This window comes from Tachypleus tridentatus, chromosome 11, assembly GCF_004210375.1.
Source record: "Tachypleus tridentatus isolate NWPU-2018 chromosome 11, ASM421037v1, whole genome shotgun sequence".
In the NCBI taxonomy this organism is placed as follows: Eukaryota; Metazoa; Arthropoda; class Merostomata; order Xiphosura; family Limulidae; genus Tachypleus; species Tachypleus tridentatus.
This window is the reverse complement of record NC_134835.1, coordinates 96,919,692-96,943,256: the sequence shown is the minus strand read 5'-3', so window position 1 is coordinate 96,943,256 and position 23,565 is coordinate 96,919,692. Positions and strand designations below refer to the sequence as shown.

The 23,565-nt window shown below is 33.9% G+C and overlaps 1 protein-coding gene across 6 annotated transcripts in view; it reads left to right on the top strand.

Annotated features, from left to right (window-relative positions):
• LOC143232858 (uncharacterized) overlaps window positions 1–23,565 on the top strand; it is a 175,703-nt gene that overhangs the window by 56,872 nt on the left and 95,266 nt on the right. Inside the window, exon 2 of one of the 6 annotated variants that reach the window (XR_013017826.1) lies at window positions 11,941–14,283. The exons of 4 other annotated variants lie outside the window; for them this stretch is intronic. The gene's annotated coding sequence lies outside the window, so the exon portion shown is untranslated. Of the gene's footprint in view, window positions 1–11,940; window positions 14,284–23,565 lie in introns of those variants that run through there. One more of the 6 variants, XR_013017822.1, reaches the window with a different exon arrangement.

Sequence of the window (23,565 nt, the reverse complement as noted above, 5' to 3'; positions counted from 1 at the left end):
AAAACGTTTTAGAAAGCAAAACTTTTCAAAAAATTGTTGTGCAGTGTTATCAGATTTTATTTGGAAGTTTTATGAAATGTAATTATGGGATTTATATAAAGATTTAATATGATTTTCGCAAAGCATTAAGATAATATTTGTTTGTTAAATTACGAGGAAACTTACTAAAATGTTAACTTCATTAGCTAATTATAAAATTATGAATAAAAAGCAAGATGCGTAGTCGAACTATTCACTTTCAACTCCTAGAAAGATGGATTTGACTTATTATAATGGAGCTGAGATGTATACATCCAAAACTTGGATCTCGGAAACTACCACACCGATCATCATCAGTCATAACTGAGTAACATTATAATAATAAGGCACTATTTTTATAGGTGACCAATATTTTAAAAAAAAATTGAAAATTCTACAAAAGTGATATGTTTCAGATTTAACCAACAAAAATTAGAAATAAAAATGATGTGTTTCGGATTTGAATAATAAAACTTGCTAAAAAGAAATGATTCAAAGATAAAACAATTAAAAACAATTTAAAAACATATTTGTTTTTATTTAGTAAAAATCTCATAAGTGTTGTAACGGACAAGCAAGGAACTTTCATGGATAACTGTATTTAAAAGAAATAATTAAATAAAATCTACTCTGGATTGTAATGACGTGAGGATAGCAATTTTTTAAATTAAAATCCTTTCTCACATTGATGGAAAGCATTATTCAATGTCAAGCACGGGTACATTGTTGTAAAACTGTCAGACAATTCCAGAAAAGGTCAAAGTCTGAATAATTTCCGTATGTTTTGATCTTCTGACAGTAAATTCGTTTTATTTCGTCTTTTTTTTTGCAATCATCGAATCTCCTTATTTACATTGCAAAATATGTGTTTCAGGACAATAGCAGTTATAATTGCTTACAGATGTCAGTCACAAGGATATAAAACTTTTCATATTCTTACTACCTACTATTTTGTTCTCAGGTACTTAAAAAACGAATTACTTGTAAAGTTATATAATTATAAAACTATAATTATGTAATTGTAAATGACTTTTATTTAATCTGATTAGATTTTGTCAGTTATTACTCCAACAGACCAGTAGTATCAAAAGTGTTTTTTATCATAAAATGATTTTTATAGCACATAATGAATATGCAAAAAAAGTTTGAATCAATGCTGTTGTTCAATCAAAAATGGTTAGGTGAGTTTTAAATATATTTTTTCAGTGTTTTCGTAATTGTTTAAAATACTTGAGCAGTAACACATGCCAAGTTATCAAAAAATGTTCAAATTTGAAAAATAATAGAAGCTGAGAGAAATCAAAGCTTTAGAAACATATTTTTATATGTGTGTGTGTTTTATTATAACAAAGCCATATCGGGGTATCCAATGAGACCACCGATGGGAATCGAGCGCCTAGTTTTAGCTGTGTAAATCCGTAAAATTACTTGTGTAGCAGGGTGTATTTTTTAAGTTTCTTTTAAAATATCTGTACTTCGGTTGTATGTCCTACTGAGTTTGGTGCTGGTTAGTTGTTACCGCGTGCATTTAACAGGTTACGAGTGTAAAATAAATATACACTTTACATACAAGTTATTTAAATTCCCTTAAAATATAATTATATAAATAATGTATCTGAATAGATCCACCACTTTGAAATTAATGAGTTAAGATTACTTTAGCGATATGTTTATCTTGAACTAATAATAGATGTAGTATTCAAAATAATTATAGAAAAGCACACAAGAGTAAAAAAATAATCAATTGTCGAGTGCCATGAAGACTCCTGAACGACATTTAATTATTTTGTTTTGAAGTTACTTCGCGATCAAATGCTTGAATAATCTCCTGTAATAATTGGAAGTTGTCTGCGTATTAAATAAACTGAGAAACATAATACTAACTAATTCATGTACTTCAGAAAGACCAATCATAGTGTGTGAAGTTTTATTTAACATAAAAGTGGTATGCTTTTGAAGTTCTCTAATAGTAATGTATGTAACATGAAGTTTGTCACAAACTGTAATATAATATTACGTGTTTTTTCCTATTATACACTTTTTCATGCAGTTTCATCACAGTAAATGTGCTATCACTGTTGTGTTAACTAAACTGCTTTTCTTCCATAAATGTAAATTAATAAATTTAATAAAAATATTCCTTTATAGCAAATTAACGAGTGAATTGTTTTGTTTGGACATTTAACCATTCAATTTTGTTTTGATCATGACAAATTTTCTCGATAGATTACATATTTGTTATTAGTTAAAAATCTTAACAAAGTTTTTTTTTAATTAACCATTCAGGTTTAATATTACCAGTTCCATAAATTACTGGGTTAACTAAACTGCTTTTGAATTCCTACCTGATTAGCCACTTTATTAAAGCCCTACAACTACATTTGCATAACATCTTATTTTATTGCTAAGTGAAACAATTATGTAGCATGACAAGTGATTGCCTGAGGTGCAAGAATACAAAAATGTAAAAACTTTATGGGTAGTTTCAAAAGCAACGTCTTTCAACGATGACGATCAAGATAAGATATTCATATTCTACGGATAAACTGAAACCATTCTTCACAATTTATTGTACAATTGCGAAAATTTTGCTACTTCTAATAATTCGTTGTGAAGGATGTTAAAGAAGCTGAACAAGTAACAGGACTCAAATAAAGTTAAGAACTAATGTTCAGAACAGGTGGTTTATTGATTTCTTCATTGAACTACTACTGGAAATCTATATAAAGTTAATTTTATATCATAAGCTCACTATCATAGAGAGGTTCATACAATACAGACCCATATAGAAAATATGGAGGAGCCGATAATATGCAAACGTTACTGAGTGCTATTTTCGCAATTATATTTTTAAACTTGCATCCTCTTGACATATGGTTTCAGATTGAGAACGAAACATTATACAGAGTGTTTACGGCTAAGCTATTTCGTTTTTCTAAAGAGCTAACAAGAGGTAAAATAATACTTAGTATTGTAAAATTCGTTTCAAGTAATCATTATGGTGTTCTAAGGTTGAAAAACATAACATTATGGGAATATTTATAAATTGACTTCGTATTATATGTTTGCTCAATGATATAAATCTAGCAGTTTTTTATAATTTATGTTTTCACTCTGCCTAAAAAGTAAAGAAATCATGTCCAAAGAGACACAAACGTTTTATTAATATATGTGTTTTACAAATATTAGCAGCTGCTAAAGCGATTCATTTGGACCCAAGATTCTTCGAAGAAAGATGCACATGAACCTTCAAACAGTAATAATTATTAGATTCAGCAATGGAGCTATGAGTTTTAATATCATTATAACTCAGGTATACCTTTCTAAATCTGCCGTGGGTAATAGGGTAAATATGTTGAGGTAATGGAAAACCAAAGAACATCTTAATGCCTAACACATCCAACGTAAACGGACGAAGCCTTGATGCATACAATCTTTGATGTATTTTGGGAAATGAATCCTCATATATATCATTAAATCTATCGAAAGTAAGAAAGTCAAGAATGGTAGGTAGGAGATTCATTTCACACAGAGGACATCATTTTGTTGAATTTTACTGATATGCAACTTTATTTAAGCTATTCGTCATAGCCGCCAAAGCATGATATTGGATCTCATAGTGACTTGAGTGTCAAAACTGGGATAGAAAACATAGAAAAATATCATGTGAAACAGTGCAACTTAATATTCTTTGTTTGCTTTGTCAGAATGTGCTTGAGATTGATGTTAACACGGAGAACATACAGTCATGTGAAAATGTTAGGAGACCCTATGAAAGCCTGTGTATTTTTGTAACATTTTTGGATATATAGATATTTAATCTCAATTTTAATAATACTGAGAGATTACAGGAATATAACTAAATTAAAACTGAAGAAAAGACTTTTCAAGATCTTCTGTAAATGTAATTCTACAAAAATGCATATTCGAACTGAGGAAAATGTTAGGATACCCCCACATTTATTCCCACTTTAAATGGTTCAACTCACACACAGGTGTATCACACCAGGTGCACATGATTAGAAGATCGTTACTCAGCATTTTGAATGAGGCTTGCCCTATTTAAACCTCAGACATTTAGTTTGATGTGCTCCTTACTGTTGAAGTGAGAGTGAGCATCATGGTTAGAGCAAAAGAGCTGTCTGAGGCCTTCAGAAAGAAAATTGTAGCAGCTTATGAGTCTGGTAAGGGATCTAAAAAATATCCCAAAAGATTTTGAAATCAGCCATTCTACTTTCCAGAAAATAGTCAACAAGTGGAGGGCTTTCAAAACAACTACCAACATGCCCAGGTCTGATCGTCCAAGCAAGTTCACCCCGACAGTAGACCGCAAGATGCTAAGTAAGGTCTTCAAACACCCTAACATGTCATCACGGGACCTACAACAGGCTCTGGCTACTGTTGATGTGAATGTGCATACCTCTACAATCAGAAAGAGACCACACAAGTTTAACTTGCATGGAAGATGTGCAAGGAGGAAACCTTTACTCTCCAAGAGAAACATCAAAGCCAGACTGAAGTTTGCCAGAGAGAATGTAGACAAAGACCAGGACTTCTGGAATAATATTCTTTGGACACATGAGTCAAAAATTGAATTATTTGGACACCAGAACAAAGGACATGTTAGGCGTAAACCAAATACAGCATTCCAGAAAAAGAAACTCATGCCAACTGTGAAGCATGGAGGTGGAAGTATCATGGTTTGGGGCTGCTTTGCTGCAGCAGGACCTGGACAGCTCACAATCATAGAATCCACCATGAATTCTACTGTGTTTCAGAGGGTGCTTGAGGAACATGTGAGACCATCTGTATGAAAATTAAAACTGAAGCGGAACTGGACCCTGCAACACAACAACGACGCAAAACATACCAGTAAATCTACCAAGAACTGGCTGAAAACTAAGTAATGGAGAGTCCTGGAATGGCCGAGTCAAAGCCCGGATATTAATCCAATTGAGATGCTGTGGGTTGACTTGAAACGGGCTGTACATGCAAGAAACCCCTCAAACATCTCACAGCTGACAGAATTCTTCATTGAGAAGTGGGGAAAACTTTCTTCAGACCGATGTCAGAGACTGGTAGATGGCTACAAGAAGCGTCTTACTGCAGTTATTTCAGCCAAAGGAGTAATGCTAGCTATTAGGAGGTAGGGTGTCCTAACTTTTTCCTCAGTTAAAATATGCATTTTTGTAGAATTACATTTATAGAAGATCTTGAAAAGTATTTTCTTCAGTTTTAATTGTTTAGTTATATTCCTATAATCTATCAGTAGTGTTGAAATTGAGATTAAATATCTATATATCCAAAATGTCACAAAAATACACAGGATTTCATAGGGTGTCCTAACTTTTACACATGACTGTATCTGTTATTGCCAGGTTGCTTCAACTGTCAAGAGCAGTATGATGATTGGAAATGCCCAGGCGTGGACTTTGTCCACAAGTAAGAGTTCAGGAAGAGACCATGAATGACTGACCATATTGTCACATACTGGAATATTCTGGTATAACTAAAGAGTTAACCTGTTACAAAAAAAAAATTCTTTAAACGCCGTACTTAAAGCTGTTTACAACACTGGTTTGAATAACTCTTGTTAGTGTTGTAGCACTTTTTCAGAATAAAAACATAGACGCCAGCAATATGTCGCTTCACTTTGAACTTATTTTCAAAAACACTTTACTACAACAAACTCCTGTGAAATTGGTTACAAGTGATTAATGCAAAAAAAGTGCTTATTCCAAATGAAAATGGGAACCCAGTACAAAACATAAAGCTTCTACTCTCAAGTCGAGAGTCCCTCACTGGTACAGCGGTAGGTCTACTGATTTACAATGTTAAAACTAGGGGTTCGATTACCCTAGGTGGACTCAGTATATAGCCCGATGTGGCTTTGCTATTAAAAAACACACAACATAATTCGAGAGCTCCAAAGTGATATGTCTGCGGGACTGACTCTCCTAAAATCTGCTTTTGATGCCCTTGGTGGGCAGAGCATAAGCAGTCCATTGTGTGGCTTTGTGCTTGATTTTAAATAAACGAACTTAAGTCGAGATATTCAGATATATTTTATTATAGAAGGATTGAAAGCCATTAAGACTTGTTGTTGAGAGTTGTATTGTTTAATATATGTTTTATTTGTTGCTACGTATCTCGGTATTTCAGGGATAAATCAGTGACAAGTTTCGATACCTGCGATGGGCAAAGTGCAGATAGCCCAGTGTGTAACTTTGTGCTCAGCAACAAACAAATAAATATACTTTTTTACCAGTATTCTGTACTTACATAGCGATAATAAACGACAATCATTTCAAAGACATTCAATATTGTACCAATTATTTGTGTCATAACTTTTAATAAATTCCTTAAAAAGTCTGAAATAAAGTCTGAAAAAAGTACAAAAATGTTAAGTATACATATCTTTCTTTAAAAAATAATCAATCCAGGTGTCTAATTTTCTTTTCTCAAATTAACTATTCATTTTTACTCATGTTATCTTTTACATATGTTTTTGCCCCTTTAATTAAAAGTTTCATGTTTAGAGTTTGTGAATGATAATTTGATTCTTGGCTTAAAACATTTGTGTTTTTATATACAAATTCTATTTGTATTTTTTCCACCTTCGTCCTCGTCTAATGTTAGAAATCTGTATATATATATATATGTGAAATCAGAATGCTTAATATAAATAAATTATTTTGATTTCATTCATACCAAATGAGTACATTTGTTAGTACGTGTTATTGTGTGTAGATGTCGCTACAAAACGTAGGTTTCTTTTCACAAATAAATCAATGAGATTTCTAATTTATTAGAATTAATTACAACATTGAATATCGTTCATTTTTAAACTTGTCAATGATAACTTTATTTATGTCGTAAAAGCAACCAAGTACGTTTTTTTCTTTCTCTTCTTTTAATGATAAAAATATTTTTGAAATCAAAATTCTTTTCTAAAATTTCCCAGTGGCTCAGCGGTGTGTTTACGGACTTACAACGTTGTAAAACCGCGTTTCGATACCCGTGGTGGGCAGAACACAGATAGTCCAGTGTGTAGCTTTGTGCTTAATTCGAAACAACAACAGCTCTAATAAAGGGCCTGCTATAACCTGGTGATTATGGTAGTTGATTCACTATCTGAGGGTTGCGGTTCCAGTTGTTCTTCACCGAATATACCTACCTTTTTAGCTAAAGAAACGATTTATTATGACACTTAATCTAATTTTTGGGCATAAATGAGTAGCCTCATGGTTAGCAGTGGGTAATGTTTACTAGCTGTCTTTCCTCAAATCTATCACAAAATGCAAAACAAAAATGAATTAAATAAGTTACCTTCTCCTTCAGTCATATTAATCGAAAATGTTTATCAGTAAACCATATTATATATATGTATGTCGACACAATATATTTATTTTACTCTAAATAAAAACATGAATGACATTACTAATTTTTCAAAATTGTATGCTTTTATTCGTACGTAAAGAAAACATTTTAGTACATTGTATAATGCATAGATGTCGCTACAAGTAGTGGGTTTTCTCGAAACCAATATAAAGACATCATAGTGGTACCTCAGTTTTCCAACGATTCCCTTCTCGAACAATTTGGTTTTCGAACAAATTGTTTGAGGAAAAAATGTCTCTGTTGTCGAACATAAACTCGGTTCCCGAACCAATCTGTCGTGGCCCGAACCCCCGAAATAACCCTACTTAAGACCCGAAAGACCCTTCGACCTATTTCAGTCGTCGCCCAGCTTCCCAAAACATTTTACCAGCACCTGTCGCTGAGTCCACATACCCGCTAAAATCTGCTGTAAACGTTTTCATTTTTCTTTTTTTTTTGCTGTTTTTTCTAAATATTCTGATTAAATAAGCCACCATGGGGTCAAAGAAGGATAATGAAAGCAGCAAACCAAAGATAAAAGTTGTTAGAACCACAATAGAGGTGAAGAAAGATCTCATAGCGAAGTATGAGAGTGTTGTTTGCGTGTCTGACCTTGCTACACAGTTTGGTATGGCGAATTCTACAGTCCGCACTACACTGAAAAATAAAGAGGTCATCAAAGGAGCTGATGTTGCAAAAGGAGTGACAGTGCTTACGAAACAATGGAAGAGGTAGAAAAAACTGTTGTTGATTTGGATAAACGAAAAACAGTTAGCTGGTGATAGCATTTCTGAGACCATCATTTGTGAGAAAGCAAAGCATTTGCATGCTGACCTCCTGAAAAACACCACTGAAACGAGTGCTGATATAAATGATGTCTTTAAGGCTAGTAGGGTGGTTTGAAAAATATAGGAAGAGAAGTGGCATACATAATGTGGTGAGACATTGGGAGGGTGCCAGTTCTAACAAAGACCCTGCTGATAAATTTGTTAGGGAATTTAAGGACTATGTAGAAGCTGAGGGTTTTATTCCACAACAAGTGTTCAACTGTGATGAGACAGGCTTCTTTTGGAAGAAAATGCCAAAGAGGACCTACATCACGAAGGAGGAGAAGTCACTGCTAGGGCACAAGCCAATGAAGGACAGGCTAACTCTATGTAGTGTAGTAATGAAAGTGGGGACTTGCTTGTGTACCATTCAGAGAACCCGAGGGTTTATAAGAAAAATAATATCCTGAAAAGTAAACTAAATGTCATGTGGAGGGCTAATAGTAAAGTACGGATAACCAGGCAATTTTTTTATGGAGTGGGTTTATAAGGTGTTTTCCCGAAGTGTAAAGAATTGCCTCAAGGAAAAACAGTTGCCACTCAAGGCCCTTCTTGTGATGGATAATGCACCTGCTCACCCATCAGGCTTGGAGGACGGGTTGGTGGAGGAGTACAGTTTCATTACGGTGAAGCTCTTGCCCCCTAACACGACTCCTCTCATTCAACCCATGGACCAGCAGGTCTTTTTATCGAACTTTAAGAAACTTTGCACCAAAGCATTGTTTCAAAGGTGTTTTGAAGTGACCTCTGACACAGAGTTAACCCTCAGAGAGTTCTGAAAAAATCACTTTAATATCCTTCATTGCTTGAGGATCATAGACAAAGCCTGGAGAGAAGTGTCTTTGAGGATCATGAACTCAACCTAGATGAAATTGTGGCCAGACTCAGTAGCAGATAGAGACTTTGAAGGCTTTAAGGTTGAGCCTGCTGTCGAGAATATTTTATCAGTAGGCAAGTGTATGGGCTTGAATGTGAGTGGTGATGATGTGGAGGAGTTGGTGAAAGACCACAACACTGAGCTCACCACGGAAGAACTCCAAGACCTTCAAAAAGAGCAGCAACGGAAGGCAACTGAGGAAGTGTCTTCAGATGCGGAGGAGGGAAGGGAGGATGTTCCTAGTTCACTAATATAGGAAATGTGTGGAAAATGGGGAGAGTTACAAAGTTTTGTGGAACATTTTCACTTTGACAAAGCTGTAGTAAACCGCAGCATAAACCTTTTTAAAGACAACGCCGTGTCTTGCTTCAGAACCTTTTTAAATGCAGGCAAAAACAAACCTCATTAGACAAGTGTTTAGTGAGAAATAAGTCCAGTGAGTCTCAAGCATGTTGTAGCGGTGCAAAGAGACAGAAGAGAGAAAGAACTACAGAAGGAGAGTTACCTGACGTTTTAATGGAAGGTGACTCTCCTTCCAAACAATAATAACCCTCCTACTCTCCACATTCCTCACCACCTTTCACTTCCATCAGCTCTCTTCAGCACATATAAAGTGCAGTTAAATTTTCATTTATTGTTTTTTTAATTGTGTTTATAGTTTTTGTGGTTGACTTTATGCATGTAAGTATTATTATACAGGTATAAATATGAAATATTATTACTTAAAATGCTTCATAATGCGCAATTTTTGGAGGTCTGTGATGGATTAATTAAATTTATAGTATTTCTTATGAGAAAAATTGATTCGGTTTTTCAACAGCCTTCTGGAACGGATTAAGTTCGAGAATCGAGGTACAACTGTACTAAATATCGAAACAATTTAATTTTCAAGAATATGGAACAATTACACGAGAACTACATTTTGTGAATCTTGGCACTTCATGCTTGTAATGAAAATTTTATTATCTTGTATATATTTCACTTTTTTATGCAACATGTCTTTTATTGCAGTCAAAAATATCTAAAAACAAAAATATAAACCTTTATTTTTTTGTTTGTTTTGGAATTTCGCACGAAGCTACTCGAGGGCTATCTGTGCTAGCCGTCCCTAATTTAGCAGTGTAAGACTAGAGGGAAGACAGCTAGTCATCACCACCAACCGCCAACTCTTGGGCTACTCTTTCACCAACGAATAGTGTGATTGACCGTCATATTATAACGCCCCCACGGCTGGGAGGGCGAGCATGTTTGGCGCGACGCGGGCGAGAACCCGCGACTCTCGGATTACGAGTCGCACGCCTTACGCGCTAGGCCATGCCAGGCCAAAGCCTTTTATTACTCTTAATAATGAGGCTTTTATATAGGTTAAGAATAGTTTATTTGTTGTGCCAGATGATTTTAGTTCCATACTTAGAAATAAGTGCTGAAGTGTTACATTTTTTTTCTCTTTATTTTCTATTAACAAGATAAACTGACATTCTTTTACAATTTTGCTACAATTGTATGTCAATACAGAAGGTTCCCCTGTTACAGAGGTAAGTCTACGAATTTACAATACTAAAATAATTGCTTTGATTCCTCTCGGTGTACTCAGCAGATAGCTCGATGTGGCTTTACTATAAGAAAACACGAATATTTTCATAAACAATACAGAATAATTTATCAAAATTATAAATAATTTTATTTATATTAACAAATTATATTTAAATATAGTAAAACTAGTTTAAATAATCTTCTGATCGATAAAATTCTCATATAAGTAGAGAGTAAAAATGAGAAATCATATTGTATTGAAATTAATAATAAAAACTTTTCCTACAACAGTTTTTAATTTATTGCGACACAATATGTTTCATTTATGTTAAATATGATAAGTAGAAATTATGTTTCTGTTTTTAATCTTAGTGATTTGACTGAGGTAGGAATCCATAGTAAAAAATTAGTCATTATTTATTAACAGTAAATTACTACTCCTAAAAAAGTTAACACTCTATTTTTAAAAATATGAAATACAAGGTATTAAAAAATTTAAAAACTACTTGTTAACAACTTTTCACTTGATGTACAATGAGACTTGCAACTTTCACTTATGTAAATCTGGATATAATACATAGTGTTTTAAAAGCATATTTTTGTGCCCTACTAACTCGCTTTTCTTCAAACGAGAACAAACATTTTTGCATACGTGTTTTTCTTAACAATTCAGGACTAAAGATTTGAATAAAATACCTATAAGTATGCAGAATCTTGTGGTTGTTGTTAGACTGTGCTGCCAAGATAATAATTATTTTACTTTAGCCTAAATATAATTCCAAAGAGACATTTCGCTTTACAGCTTTTTAGAAGCGTTCACTAAAATATTAGCCGAAACATGTGTCTAATTAATATAAACCACATTTTGGTGTTATAAGACCATCTATTTCTTGTGTTTACATGTCGTCTATATGCTAATATGCACTACAGAAATTAAATAATGAGTCACCTTAGCATATTAAAATATTAGTCATTGTTTTCGTAGCAAGATATGTAAAAATGCTTATCCAATAGCAATATATATATACATTACTATAGGATAAGTACATATCACACAAACGTATATACATACAAAAACGAAAGCTAAAGGCTTGTAACTTTAGATGTCTCAGCGCAATTAAGAATAAATATCCATCTGTGTGACATGACTTTGCAAAACCAGATCAAATATCTATTAAACACGGCTTAAAAAAACATTCTTTGTATAGACAAATACAACCTTTATCTTAAACCTTTATGATTTATCTTTATTCTTTTGAAGTTGTTGATGAAACTAACTGTGATTCAGTAAAGTTGTTTTGATAGTATGTTGGAAGAGCATTGAAACTGTCATCAGCCATCAACACAGGACAATCCTTCATATCTATCGTCTTCTTAAAAGGCTTCAAACAGGAAGAATCATAGGCCATTTATTCAGACATAAAAGGTCAGTGAGGCTCCTGGACTTTGCATCGTCTGGTTTTGGTAAAACATCATCAAAAAGAACATATATTGGAAGAACCACTAAGTATGAATAATCTGAAAAGGATGATTCAGGTAGCGAGAACCAATGAATACTGCTCAGAACATACAGTGTTTACAATAGTTTCACCTATGGAGAGGCTTGATATGCTGATCGAGAGTGAGGGAAATCATACTCAACAAGTTGTTTTGCAGTTCTAGAAACATATTTTATTATGTATAAACTTTCTTTAACAAAACCTACACGACTAAGTGAGTTTCTAATAAACTTTTGTTCCTAAAGGACATGTTTTAGTATATATATATATATGTAACAGCCTTAAATGTTGTTTTGTTTATAATCATGTTATATATATATATAAACTGCTAAAAATTAATAGAACAAGTATGTTTTCATATATAATTTACCTCAGTATTCCAAATGTGATAATATTTTTATTTTTTTAGGTAATTTGCCTCATTTCAATTCCATCTGTATCAATTTTTTAATGTGTGATGAACGGTAAAACATGGAAAAATAATTATTTTAAAATGACCAATATCACCAGAACTGATCGTCCATATGAAACAATACTTTAAACAGTTTACAGGCGTTTATTCAAGAAATGTTTGAAACATTCAATATCTAGTGTGACCTCCACGGAGTGTGACACACTCCAGACACCGATTTGGTACACTTCAAATCAGTCTATCGATGTTATCTTCGGGTATGGCAACCCACTCGTCTACCAGGGTTTGTCGGAGTTCATTTACATTCTAAGGAAAGTGCCGGCGTTCAGTATACAAGCCTCAACAACATATCCTAACGATGTTCAATCGGATGTAAATCTAGATATCTGGAGGGCCACTCAAAAGTCTCCATTCCGTCCTCGTCAAGGAAGTCCATACACAGTCTGGTGACATTGGCTCGCGCGTTGACCTGCATGAAAATGAACCCATCGCTTACAGCACTAGCAAAACGACTCACAACGGGTTCCAGAATTTCGTCTCTATACCTCTTGCGTTCAGAGCACCCCTTTCAAGTATGAGTAAGTCCGTACGGCTACCCAAGCATATGCCTATCCAGACCATTACAGAACCTCCTTACTGAAGTTGCACAATGTTACAAGCGGAAAATCGCTCTCCTTGGCGTCTCCACACTCTCACAGTTCATCATCATGAGACACAGTGAACTTGCTCTCGTCTGTGTACAGCACGGTGGCCCATTGACGAAGTTCCCAGACCAGGTGATGACGAGCAAACTCCAACCTGGCTGCACGGTGTTGCGCTGTCAGAATAATGTCTCTTGCAGGCCGTCAAGCACTAAAGCATCCTTCTTGTAGACGGTTGCGAACTGTTTGGGTCGACACACGGGTTCCAGTGGAATGCTGAAGGTAATTTCACAGTGACCACGCTATAGCTAACCTGCCCTGCAGAGCGGTAGTAAGGATGTAGCGGTACTCTCTGGTTGTTGTGCCACGATGACGGCCTTGACGTCGTCTCCTGGTGGCGTCGCCAAAGTCGATTGATGTCGCTTGGTGACACACTGATACGCTGTGCCAGCATCTGGACTGCCCTGGCCATCTCGTTCTCTGTCAGATGGCACCTGACTTCTTGGGTACACAAGGTGAAGGTACACACTGACAAAACGAGTCGCTAAAGAAAATCTATCTTGGTGTTTGTTTCGAGAATTAATGAGGAATGCATAGTTTCACGTAACAGTCTTATATAGGGTACCTTGAGTTGTATTCCCTTGAGTGAGGTGAGTTTGATTTGAGTTGCTTGAGACTTCACTCGCAAGCTTAAAAATACACTTGTAGACGAACGGATATGTTTTTCATACATAAGTTTAGTTATGACAAAAATATACTGAAATATGTACTTGTTCCTTTAATTTTTTGAGCAGTGGGTTCCACATATTTATTAAAGCACTTCTCATTATAAATCCATTCACAAAATTTTAATTTATTTGTAACGATCGATTACGAACTTATAATATTATGCATGACACCACTCATTATAAATCAAGACAATTTTTATTTGTCAATAAAATGTGCTGTATTTAAAGTATATATACTTATAGTTTAGTGCACATGTATGTGCATTATTTGTGTGTGTAATTTTTAAATTTTAACGAATAAGATGCTTTTCAGAAATGTTTACTTTTAAGATATAAAGTGAAATAAAGGATTAATCGAACTTATTTTCTAATCAGCTTACCCTTTTTTGTTGCTTTGTTTAATTGTTTACCTATCTACCAAATTTGGACACAGAAGTTAAAACTTAATATATCACAAAAATGTCTGAAGAATTTTGTATATTGTCCCTGTCTTTTTTTATTATTGTTTTTTGCATTATGTGTACATTTGTACCTTATACATACTCAATGGTTGTAATAAGCTTAAGCATGAATGTAGACATTTTTCGGTTCGAGCAAAGAAATAACTGTAAAACCTGGGCTTTGTTACCACGAACCACACTAACAGATACGGTGTTATGAAGATGTTTTTTCTGTGCTCGCTACTGGTTCTCGTACTTTGCTACACTATAATAATCGTACATTGGTTTGATTTGCATTTCGCACAAAGCTACTCGAGTGCTATCCATACTTAATTTGGCAGTGATAAGCTAGAAAGATACTCCATTTTATCAACGAACATTGAGATTGTCCCTCGCTTTATGATGTTCTCAAAGCTGAAAGAGCAAGCATGTTCGGTGACGGAGATTATAACACGGCATCCGGAGATTGCAAGTCGGACGCCATAACACTTAGGCCGTATTTACACCCTTGTGCAAATTAATTGAAACAAGACGAAAAATTACGGTTTTTTCATTTTTTTGCGTTTTATTTGTGAGAATCCAAAAATTATTCACAAATTAATACATGATATGACCGCCTTTATTTTTCAGAAGATCATTAATCCACTTTGCATCGAGTCCATCGAGACTGCAATTTTTACTAATATTTGGATTGCGGTACCACACCTCAATTATGGCCTCAATTAGCCCATCTTTCGTTGTACAGTCTTTTCCCCGAAGTCTTTCTTTACAAATCGCCCAAAGATTTTCAATAGGATTTAAGTCCGGAGAGTTTCCAGGCCAGTCCAGCACCTTTATTCGCGTTGTAATCATAAAATTCATCACAAGTTTCGATGTTTGGCACGGAGCCAGATCTTGCTGAAAAATGCCAGATCCATCTGGAAATCTTTTTTTCAATTCTGGAACGACTCTTTTTTTGCAAAACTTCAATGTACTGTGGTCCTCGCATCATACCTTCTACGATATGTAAGCCTCCGATGCCATAGTAGCTGAAAAAGCCCCAAAACATTTTCTTCAAGGAATGTTTTACGAACTGATTGATATGAGATTCTCGAAGTTTTTCACCTGGAGATCTGCAAACATGAAGACTTCTTTGACTCCATACGAAGAAATGAGTCTCGTCACTGAATAACACCTTCCTCAGTTGTTCTTGCGTCCAATTCTTGTATATTTAAGATCCCACTGATACCGTGTTTTTCTTCACTGAGTTGGTAAGAAGTTGTTTTTTGAATGGTCTCCTTGGTTTTCTAACGCAATTTCGAATGATGTAATATTCCTCAAAATTTCGTCATATATCCCAAATATAGATCGATCGTACTGCAAAACACAGCTAATGACACCGTCTGTCTGAAAAAATGACTATTCAAGGAAATCACCAGGACCAGAGAGCCTACACAGGCCGCCATGCTGAAAATATTGTAAAATGATCATTTGTTTCAACTAATTTGCACAAGGGTGTAGGTGGTTAAAACATTTTAACAAATTAAAAATCGTTCTCCTCAGTTGAGGTGAATAAAACTATTTACCTTTGTGATTTTCATATAACGAGCCAATTAAGGCTGTGTCAAACAAAGCTACAATACGGATACATGACATCTTCCAAACATCTTTTTATATTTTTTGTTATGAAGAAAAATGCCTGTAAAGTATTAGAAATAATTATAAAATCGAACAAGTAATATATATATATATATATATGTAAGGTTCATAAACAATGAGTAATTACAACTAAATGATGAACTTAAAATTTGTACAATATATTATTAACCAGACAACAAAAATGTGCATATACAGTCATGTAAAAATTTAGGACACCCTATCCCTATGAAAGCTCGTGTATTTTTGTAACATTTTTGAATATATAGATATTTATTCTCAATTTTAACAATACTGAAAGATTATAGGAATATAACTAAACAATTAAAACTGAAGAAAATACTTTTCAAGATATTCTGTAAATGTAATTCTCCAAAAATGCATATTATAACTGAGGAGAAAGTTAGGACACCCTACCTCCTAATAGCTAGTATTAACCCTTTTGGCTGAAATAACTGCAGTGAGACGCTTCTTGCAGCCATCTACCAGTCTCTGACATCGGTCTAAAGAAAGGTCGCCCACTCCTCAATGTAGAATTCTTTCAGCTGTGAGATGTTTGAGGGGTTTCTTGCATGTACAGCCCGTTTCAAGTAACCCCACAGCATCTCAATGAGATTAAGATCTGGGCTTTGACTCGGCCATTCCAGGACTCTCCATTACTTAGTTTTCAGCCAGTCCTTGGTGGATTTACTGTTATGTTTTGCGTCATTGTTGTGTCGCAGGGTCCAGTTCCGCTTCAGCTTTAATTTTCGTACAGATGGTCTCACATGATCCTCAAGAACCCTGTGATACACAGTAGAATGCATGGTGGATTCTATGCTTGTGAGCTGTCCAGGTCCTGCTGCAGCAAAGCAGCCCCAAACCATGACACTTCCACCTTCATGCTTCACAGTTGGTATGAGGTTCTTTTCCAGGAATGCTGTATTTGGTTTACGCCAAACATGTTCTCTGTTATGGTGTCCAAAGAACATTATTCCAGAAGTCCTGGTGTTTGTTTACATTCTCTCTGGCAAACTTCAGTTTGGCCTTGATGTTTCTTTTAGAGAGCAAATGTTTCTTCCTTTTCACCTCCCATGCAAGTTAAACTTGTGCAGTCTCTTTGTGATTGTAGAGGCATGCACTTTCACATCAACAGTAGCCAGAGCTTGCTGTAGGTCCCGTGATGACATGTTAGGGTGTTTGGAGACCTCTTTTAGCATTTTGCGGTCTGCTCTCGGGGTGAACTGGCTTGGACGACCAGACCTGGGCATGTTGGCAGTTTTTTTGAAAGTCCTCCACTTGTTGACTATTTTCCGGACAGTGGAATCACTGATTTCAAAATCCCTTTTTGAGATCTTTTTAAATCCCTTACCAGACTCATAAGCTGCTACAATTTTCTTTCTGAAGGCCTCAGACAGCTCTTTTGCTCTCACCATGGTGCTCACTCTCACACCAAACTAAATGTCTGAGGTTTAAATAGGACAAGCTTCATTCAAAATGCTGAGTAACGATCTTCTGATCATGTGCACCTGGTTGAGCCATTTTAAGTAGGAATAAATGTGGGGTGTCCTAAATTTTTCTCAGTTAGAATATGCATTTTTGTAGAATTACATTTACTGAAGATCTTGAAAAGTATTTTCTTCAGTTTTAATTGTTTAGTTCTATTCCTATAATCTCTCAGTATTGTTAAAATTGATATTAAATATTTATATATCCAAAAAATGTTACAAAAATACACAGAGTTTCATAGGGTGTCCTAACTTTTTCACATGACTGTAGGTTGAGCAATGAACTGGTACTTTGTATTTACATTAAATAAATTATCATCCATTACTATCCCCCACCAGCTGAGCGGTATGTCTGCGTTCTCATATCTCTAGAATCCAGCGTTACTCGCGTTAGACAGAGCACAAATTGTGCAGCTTTGTGATTAATTCCAAATAAACAAACACACGTTGCTGAAAATTGAGCCCTCAACAAAAAGCCTCTTTCCTGATAAAATTGCACGACCAATGAGATTTCCTTTTCATCTGTGATCAGATAAGGTGCAATTGAACGTGAAAAGTTCTAACACACATGACTAAGGTTCAGACCTTACTTTCCTCGCCTTCGACCCGAACTCTAGATTCTCCTATCTGTTGTTAAATAAACTATCGTTGAGTTTTGCCAAACAATTATAATGCTGGTACAAAAATATCATCCTCTAGGTTTGCTCATCCCACTGTTTGAAGTCTGATATATGTTTCAGTAATTCCTTTTCACTAGTTTGTGGTTGCTTTGGTTCTTTCGTCTGAGTAGGGTTTCTTGAGTAACTATATATTCATTCAATGAAGTCACTTCAACAAAGATGTATTTTACTATTATGGAAGTACATTTACACAATTATTTACCAATATTTCGTTGGTAAACTATTTAATTTATTTTCGTGCATTATGTAAAAAAAAATACACTTTTCACGATCACTTTTGTAGAGTTTGGACCTTTTACCTCGACTACTATAATTCCCAACACGAGTTTCACGTACCATGTTTTGTGTTTCCGCACAGCTCCAAATGAAACGTGAAATTTCGCCTCAACAAACAGTACGAAGTCGCCTTCACCAACAAAAACTTTTATTTCTAAACGTTTGTCATGTGCAATTAGTATCGTTTGTATTATGGAAGCCATGAGTGAATTCTTCATAGTGCTGCTGAAAAAAACAACAAAGCATTTCGTACCTTTATGGATATTTTACTGGTTTGTCACGGTCTGAATTATCGGACGATAATTAATTACTGTATAGGTTAAGAACTTCTGCTGTGTTCTGATACAGTACATACTGTTTTCATTTTATGCCTATTTTATTCACTGTTTTGATAATATATTTTTTAAAACTCTAGACATCTGTAAGCGAATTTTCCAATTAATCTACCAACTTTTTAAACCCTTCCGACGTGTTGCAACTTATTAATGTTAGAAAGTTAAGGTTTAGTTTGTTTTTAATTATGCACGAAGCTACACGAATACAATTTACGATAACCGTCCCTCATTTAGCAGTGACAGATTAAACAGAAAACAGATAGTAAATACTATCAACTGACAACTCTTGGGCTACTCTTTTATCATTGAGTAGTGGGATTGCCTGTCACGTTATAACGCTTTCCTGGTTGAAAAAGAAAATAGACGAGCATGTTCAGTACCGCAAAAACAAAAACTTAACGAGAAAAAGATTAATATACAAGTGTGGTTGTGGCAAATCTTAAGGTTACTAATATTATATACACTATATCTTCCTGCAACGTTGCATGAACATATATATATAAATATTAGTTCTCTTCTTGCGGATGGTCATAAAAGCGACTGAGCGTTTGATAATGATGATACATGACTTAACTGGACTATAGAAACTATAACAATAAATTATGAAACAAATCACTGCATGTTAATTTACTGCTGTGTAAGCATTTTCTTTTACGCATCATTTTTTGATTAGGGTCTTAGAAGGTTCATTAAGATGGTTTAATTAATATTGTATTCGACTTAGTTGAATAATTTTGTGTATAAGTGTGATATCTAATTTTTCTGTTATAATCTCAAGTCGTATTCACCTAACAATGTAATTTTAAATGAGATTTCGTTGTTAAGTTACAATAAATTGAATGATTTTTGTTGTTTTTTTACATACCTTCTCTTCCAGAATAGGTTAATAAAAACAAATTTAACTCTTTGAACAACCAATCTATACAAACTCTTTAAGGGTAAGATTTACTTTGATAAAAGTTCGGAGATAAAAAAGTTACTCAAGTAACATTAGGTTTTCCCTGGTTTATCTACACTTTTTATTACTGTATCTATGACTAGAGAGCTACTGTTTCTCGTTCCAAACGAATAATTCGAAATAAAAACACGACATACCTAATATAAATTTGTGCACGCATATCACGTATGTCTTCCCCTGTTCTACACGTTTAACCTTCTTTCCTTTTTATTAACAGAACTGCATTAACCAAAATCCAAAAGAAATTAAATCCATAAAGTTTACAGACTGATCAATTTATGCAAAATTTTATAAACAACACCAAAACACACTTTAAGAGCAAAAAGTGAAAGACTGAGAACTGGATTTGAGCCCCTGACTTCTAAATAAAAAGGAAATTATTCTACTTCTGAAATATTCAAGAGTGGAAACACTTTTTTTCTTAGTTCGCCCACAAATAAATGGTCTATTAAGTTCGATTCGATACTCATCGATCACTTTAGGAACTTAATAAATAATTACGGATAAGGTGAAAACATAAAAGTGCTTGACTGCAAGGAGATGAAAAAAGAGCGTAAAAATAGTACGTCTGTTTTACATTTTGTTTAAGGATTAAAAAATTTCAAAACGAAACAACTGTTGCAAATAAAAGGAAGCAACTAACGTAGACTTTTCACAAGTCATTCGAGGTAAAATATAAAATTTTAAACGCACGTGAATAAAATTAGTGTCTTAGGTCTGGGCCTGGTAAAGTAAGACAAACATTCTTCTATCTATATATACGTCTTCTTTAACAACTCTTTCTAGTTGTTGAAGCATTACTCTGAAGATTTCGACAAAGCGGTGAAGAAGATAACACCATCGTAACTAAGTATTTAACATCGTAATGTCAACAATGTAAAAATATTGCTGTATTTACTTTCTAACTACAAAGTTTTATAGCACTAGGTATTTTACACACATCTTATATCCACAAATTACATGTTCCTTGCACATATATTTGTTGTTTAAGAGTCAAATTATTGATTGATTTATTTCTTTGTTTATATTAAGGTTATATAAACTCAGGCTATTCTAAATATATTTCAGAATAGTAATAAGAAGTACGTGACAACAATATATCAGAAATCGTAAAGACATTTTTTTTATTTGTCAGTAGTTATGAAAGGATTGCTGTTGTATTACTGATTATCACAAGCTGTTACTGGCTGAGTGAGAGTTTGTATCAACTGAACACTCTTCTCTTTTCAGTATATGTGCATTTCGTTGTGCTTTTCTTTCTATTAAACTTTATTTTCAATGTCTTTATGCGTCTTTGAAAGATCAAATAAAGGTAATAAAAATGCTATCTCTGATGTGTGTATTTATTTGCATAATTTTGTAGCTCTTCCTGTATTAAGTAAAATATTTTCTATTTAAAAAATATCCAAAATCCGTATGGATAACAACGTTTTAAGGTATTGTTGTGCACCTCCTTTTTTGTATTCATACATTTTACTTTTTTCTAATAGCTTCAGTTATTGCAATTGACTGACTTTAAATTATTTGAATTATTGGTATTGATTTTTTTCTGTTGTTTTCATACTTAAAACTATTTGCTGAATCCTTTTTTCACACATCAAGCATTTTTGATTAGATATTACGATTTATTCAATACACACCTATAAACCACAAAAAGTAAAAAAAGTGACACCCAGTAGAAATCAAAATTAGCTTTATGATCGGAAGATTATTAATGGAAAAGACGTTTACTTTGCACAATCTACCAGATTCTTTAAATTATATGGTGGTAGTTTTCCTCTCACAAACAATGTTAATAGCTTCCTTTACACTAACGCCATGGAATTTAGATTAACAATAGCTTGTCATCATCCCCTACACTCGATAAAGCTGTATCAAGCATCATTATTTGCGCTAATTGCTTAAGCTAATACAGCGTGATGCTAAATGCTCTTTAATTAGAAGAATTTCATAAAATTTACCAAATCCATGCTTTAAATTTAGTAATGAATATTTTGATTTATAATTATTTTGAAAACTTAAGCTAGAAACTGATAATCTGGTTTGCCTGGTCTAATCAACACTTATGTTGTTGTTGTTGTTGTTGTTTTGAATTGAGCACAAAGCTACACAATGGACTATCTATGCTCTGTCCACCACGGGTATCGAAACCGGATATTCAGCGTTGTAAGTCCACAGACATACCGCTGAGCCACTGGGAGACAAACAACATTTATGTATATGCATGTTCTTTCACCTTATAATTTGACGTTCTAAATCAACCGTCTTTAGTCCAAATGACAAAACGGCCCTTTTTTATTCGTAGAGAAAGCTGTAGTAAAAATATTAGATCGATAGCTCTCGTGACTTTTTGCGTAGATGTGCGCAAAATATTTTGGTCAAATTTGGCCGGTTTTTGTTGAATTTTGTACCTGTGTCTCATATTTAGACCAAATGTGACATTTAATTGTAGATTGTAATGATCAATCTGCGCATTAAATTTGAAAAAAAATATCCTTAAAAGTTATGTACGTTTTCTGTCAAATACATTGTCTGTACTTCAGGTGCGAAGAATGAAATAATTTAAACAAAATTAGAGGTGTAATACATCATGTATTTTTAATCGATTTACACGAAATTTAGTATGTGAAGTAAGTTTCCAGTAGAACATATTCACTGGAAATATGTGATACCTTCAATTACCACAGTCTGAGCTACTGAAAGTGAAAATCACTAAATTACAACTGCTTTTATTGATATAAGTTGTGTCCTGCTTGTTGTTTTGGCCCCACGTCACTCTAATGTGTGTGTGTCTTGATTATACATATTAAACTTTTGTTTGTGATGTTCTTTTGCTTCTCTGTTTCTGTCAAGATTTAAGAATACGTTTTTACTGTCGCTGTCTGAGAGAACGAGAGTAACAAATAAGGAAAATTTCTTAGGGAAGATTTACTTTCTAAAAAATACTTTCTCCCACGTGACCCATAATGATTCAGCGAAAATTTAGTAAGCTTTACGACACTAAAATCGTGTATAAGTGGATGTTACAGCAGAAACAGCTCAGTGTGTTGCTTTGTGCTTATGAACAACCAAAGTAATTCTCCCACGTAATATTCAATTGATATTTCAATATTTATGATCAGTTATCTTATGTCGTCGTGCAAAGATTTATCATTCAGTAGTTTTTAATATTTGGTTAGAAAATGTTGAAGATCTACATTTATTTGTGTAAAAATATCAAAAAACTTTTTATTGATTGATTGATTCATAATTGTACACGGGAATTTGAAACAATTGTGAAAACACACGTTTCTTCACTCATCATGATCTAAATAAATAAAACACACGTTTCTTCACTCATCATGATCTAAATAAATAAAACACACGTTTCTTCACTCATCATGATCTAAATAAATAAAACACACGTTTCTTCACTCATCATGATCTAAATAAATAAAACACACGTTTCTTCACTCATCATGATCTAAATAAATAAAACACACGTTTCTTCATTCATCATGATCTAAATAAATAAAACACTCATCATGATCTAAATAAATAAAACACACGTTCCTTCACTCATCATGATCTAAATAAATAAAACACACGTTTCTTCACTCATCATGATCTAAATAAATAAAACACACGTTTCTTCACTCATCATGATCTAAATAAATAAAACACACGTTTCTTCACTCATCATGATCTAAATAAATAAAACACACGTTTCTTCACTCATCATGATCTAAATAAATAAAACACACGTTCCTTCACTCATCATGGATACTTATTATCTAAATAAATAAAACACTTTATTAATGGCGGTTAACTTAAAGTTTTAGTAATCATAACAGTTCTTT